Source organism: Pogoniulus pusillus, chromosome 8 (assembly GCF_015220805.1).
Source record: "Pogoniulus pusillus isolate bPogPus1 chromosome 8, bPogPus1.pri, whole genome shotgun sequence".
Lineage (NCBI taxonomy): Eukaryota > Metazoa > Chordata > Aves > Piciformes > Lybiidae > Pogoniulus > Pogoniulus pusillus.
The window spans coordinates 23,462,186-23,466,617 of NC_087271.1; the positions used below are offsets into that span (position 1 = coordinate 23,462,186).

The 4,432-nt window shown below is 43.5% G+C and overlaps 2 long non-coding RNA genes across 2 annotated transcripts; one reads left to right on the top strand and one right to left on the bottom strand.

The window, feature by feature from the left end:
• Positions 1–1,616: 1,616 nt before the first annotated feature.
• Positions 1,617–2,280, bottom strand: LOC135177504 (uncharacterized). The gene is made up of 2 exons (XR_010303084.1): positions 2,084–2,280; positions 1,617–1,949 (listed from the first exon to the last, which is right to left on the bottom strand). It is a non-coding gene; the product is annotated as an uncharacterized LOC135177504 (long non-coding RNA).
• Positions 2,281–2,684: 404 nt separating this feature from the next.
• Positions 2,685–3,861, top strand: LOC135177875 (uncharacterized). The gene is made up of 2 exons (XR_010303215.1): positions 2,685–3,073; positions 3,589–3,861. It is a non-coding gene; the product is annotated as an uncharacterized LOC135177875 (long non-coding RNA).
• Positions 3,862–4,432: the final 571 nt, after the last annotated feature.

The following is a 4,432-nucleotide window of genomic DNA, read 5'->3' on the forward strand; positions in this document are numbered from 1 at the left end:
ATGTACTTCACTCATAGGCTTGCTGAGATGTATAAGAACAAGAACACTAATAACACAGTTGCATTCTGGCTCTGGCTGCCTGCACTTTTCTCCTTAAGGTGCTAACTAATCCTTCTGCTTTCTAACCCCCCATACGACTCTCCAAACTCACCTTGAACATAAGACAAAGTCTGAAATAAGGTAGAGGGGTGGAAAGGAGGTGGAAGTGTGGTTGGGATCCCCTCCTGGAGAGTCTGGTTTCTGAGAGGGGAGCTGTGTTTCTGTATTACTTTTTTTAACTTGTATATTTCTATATATAGCTGCATATATTGTAAATATCTGCTTGTGTATTGTGCTAAGCTGTAAATATAAAGCTCCATTCTAATTTCCAGCTCAGCTGAGTCCAGTCTGGGTGATTTTATGGGGGGGGAGGGGGGGGGGGGGGGAGGGGAAGGGGCAGGTAACACCCAAACCATCACACATCTAAAAGGATATCCAAGAAGCTCAGGCAAACTGTATTCCCACTGCAGTCAACTTCTAACACAGCTTGGTTTCAAACCTGTTGTTACTCCAGCAGGGAGAGACTCATACAGAAATTGGTATTGGTCCAGCATAATAACTGATCTGATGCTGCCTTCTTACATGAGAGCAAAGCTAACTTGAGTAGTGGCCTTTTGCTCTAGGGTCAGGCTTCCAAGATCTGGAGCTGCTGTTACCAGAGACCAGGATTCTCTTTGTAAACACCACAACCCATTTTGCTACTGAATCTTGGCCCAGTAAAACTCCATCTTTGACAAATGTCCCCTTCCCCAATCAGTTAAATATCACAAACACATGTGACTAACACCAGGTCAAACATACCACTCAACATTTTAGAGAATCTGGTTTCAGCTGCTGTAGTAAAGCTCTTTGATTGTGCCAAGGAGAGTGAAGAGACATCAGAACATAAAACAGGATCAAGAAATATCTGAAGAAGGTTTCTTTTCATCTAATCAGTACTGTAATCTGTATTTTAATTGCTAACTAAAGGAAAAGGGATTTGTTCAGATTAATGTCTCTGTACTGACATAAAACCTGTTTATGCACAAAGAATTAACACCTATTTTATATAGAGGATAAAATACTACAGAGGCTTAAATCAAAACCACTCAAAAACTGGTCCTAAAGCTGAACCATTTGCCTTGATTCACATAGTCAAGCAGACAAATCACCCAAAACAAAGCAAAAAAAAAAAAAAAAAAAAAAGAAGAAATCAACTTCAGATCCCTTCCAGGCATGTTTGAGTCCTACTGACATCTCCATTTCTTCTCAAGGGAAAGTGTTCAATGCCTCATCCAGAAATCCGGACAAAGAACTGAGTGAGAATACACCAAGAAACCACAGCAGAGCATAAAGCTAACAAGAGGAGCAGATTCCCCAACATCTACTACCCTCAGTTTGAAACTAGTTTTTTCCAGTGTTGTTTCTTTCTGTGTTCAGCCCCAGAACTTTGCACAAGATATGAGGATCACCTGATGACCTCCCTGGAGTGGCATGAACAGACACATTGGATGAGCAAAGCTTCTGCTCTATTTGTAGTTAAGCCCATCCAAAAGGAGGAATTCCCAGAAATCACAGATTCTTCAGACATATCCTCCTCCAAGAAGTAAATAAAGATCTTTAACACAGTTACACAGAACCAAAGGGTCAGGTCTGCTGAATTACTATCCACACTACATAATAAAATAACATTTCTCTACAGGGGAAAAAAAAAAGTGTCCACCACATTCCAATAAGATTTTCTTTTGAATACAGAACATACATCAAAACAATTATTTAACCTTCCCCTTGACAATATAAAAGTAACTGCCATTCATGTCATGTCCTTGTCCTCAAACCTAGAAAGGGAGTCCTGTTCATCAGACAAAGTTGTCCTAAGGAGCACCAAAAAGAACCTTGCCAGAATGATTTTTTGGAACACCACAGGAGATCTGGTGACAGATATGAACAGGATAAAGTTGCGGTAAGCTCCATATGACTACAACGAAGCAGTAACATTAAAGATATGACAACAATCAGCTTCTCCTTTAGACTCATCTCTACAAGAATAGTAAATATTTCTTACCTGGGAGCCCACGAAAGATGGTGGCAAGGCAAAGATGACAAGTTGTCTGACCAACATAGCTGGTAGAGCTTCTCCTTTTCCTTCAGAATAAAGCATGTCCCTTGTGTCCTTACATAGCAATCCAGGTGCAAGCTTGCAGCCAGTCTCTGCTGTCCTGTTTGACCACTGATCCCAGTCTGCTGGCACTCCAGAGAACCTGGGCAAAAGGCAAAGCATAGATCCATCACAAGATGCCCCTCTCTCTCCAAACCCCAACCACCTAATTCTGCCACTAACATCTTTCCAGCCTGGTGGTGAGGTGAGTATATGGAACACAGACTGCCCTCGTAACAAAGGCTTAAAAGCTGCAGCCAGTACCTCCATGCAAATGGCTAGACAAATCCAGAGCATGTTCTTTCCTTTCTTTCCTTTCTCAAATGACACCCCAGGCAGCTGTCTCCTCCTGGGCACAGGTGAAGGCTGATACTTCAGGCAGATTCCATTAGCTAACCCTTTTCACCTGGGATACTCAGAACTAAGCCCAAAATGGATCAGCTGGCAGTGCTCACCCCTTGCTGTCAGATTGCTGGCACCTGGCCATATCCCTGAGCAATAAAGTAGACAAAAAGCACAGAGACATTTGTGAGGCAAACTCTTGGAGCAGCAATAGGCTCATGCTAGAGTTGAGATCCTTCATTTGGAAATCAACTCTTGCTGACAATGTGACATACAGACCACGAGAGTCTTCCTTCTACAAGAGGAGAAACAAATTAGCCCTATTCCCATTGCTTGTTTTCATCATACTCAGCACTAAAATATTGATCTAGGCTACAGTTATTTCATGGTAGAGTTAAAATATAGGCAAGTTTGGGGGATCACAAGAAAAAAAAAATAGTATCTCTTCAGCAACATCTCCCCACTGCTTTGCCTAATGAACAAAAAAGAAGCTTTCAACAGGACTCCTGAGCATGCAAGATGGATGCAACCTTAGACCCTCCAGATAAACTACAGGTATTTTGCTGAAATTGGTTTTGAAAAGTGAAAGGCTCATTTCACCACCAAACAACTGTTTCTGCCCTATGCACTTCAAGAATCAGTAATGCTTATCCTCTCCAAAATGATTTCATAAATACTTTTCTCAAACGGGCCAAGGGAGAAGTAGTCTTTTTGTGCTCCTTTACTTTTCCTTCCTTTCCAGCTCCTTTCTATCTTTTCCCTACCACTTCAGTACTGAGAAAGAGGGAACACCTGTTACAAACAAAAAGCTCAGCTCATGTGCATTCTTTTTTTTTTAAATTCCATTTAAAGCAGCATCAGAAAACAACTAAAACTTTTTTTTTCTTCTCACCAAAATAAGAAAAAAAAAATTACAAGGTTTTCCAACCCAAAATTTAAGCCCAGCTTCATTTACCTGGCTCTCTCTGCAGTTAGGGCTCCACGTTGAAAACCCTTCTAACAGAGGCATAACAAACCAACACGAAGCTTGTTTATTGTTACTTGCTAACTGGAAACTCTCTGCTTTCCAGCTAAAACAATCTGCCTGCACTCACAGCCTCAGGAAGAGTTGGAGCTGAGGTCAGGATCCCTAATCCCAAAGCCTTCTTTCACATTACAACTAACAAATCCATCTCTGGTGAACAGCACAGGGATTACTTTCCAAGCGGCAGCACAAGATCACCTGCCTAATTGGAGGGCAAGCAGAAGGAAAAATTGCACGCAGCTTGCCAGCAACCCAAATTTCCTGACCTCCCCCTGCACACAGAGCACACAGCCCCATTCTCTCCCGAAGCCCAGCACCTCATGCTGCAGAGCAGAAGGGCTGTGTGTAAGGGGTCTGTGGGCAGGGCTTGTCGTTCCTGGGTAGAGCCTATCGTGGCAAGGCAGGGACTGCTGGCAAAGCACAGAGGGTGGCCACCAAGCTGTGACGGACAGCTCCAGAAGCATTGCCTCCCTGCAGCTTGTGGTGGTTTGAGGGGTTCCAAGTTAGCCCAGATTTCCTGACAGACTACAAAGACCGAGATCATAGAATCACAGAATCAGTCAGGGCTGGCAGGGATCACAAGAACCATCTAGTTCCAAACCTCTGCCATGGGCAGGGACACCTCATGCTACATCAGGCTGTCTAGAGCCTCAGCCAGCCTGCCCTTAAACACCTCCAGGCATGAGGCTTCCACCACCCTCCTGGGCAACTCCTTCCAGGGACTCATAATCCTCATGCTGAAGAACTTCTTCCTAACATCCAGTCTGAATTTACCCATTTCTAGCTTTGTTCCATCCCCCCCAGTCCTATCACTACCTGACATCCTCAAAAGTCCACAGCTTTCTTGCAGCCCCCCCTTAAGATACTGAAAGGCCACAATGAGGTCACCT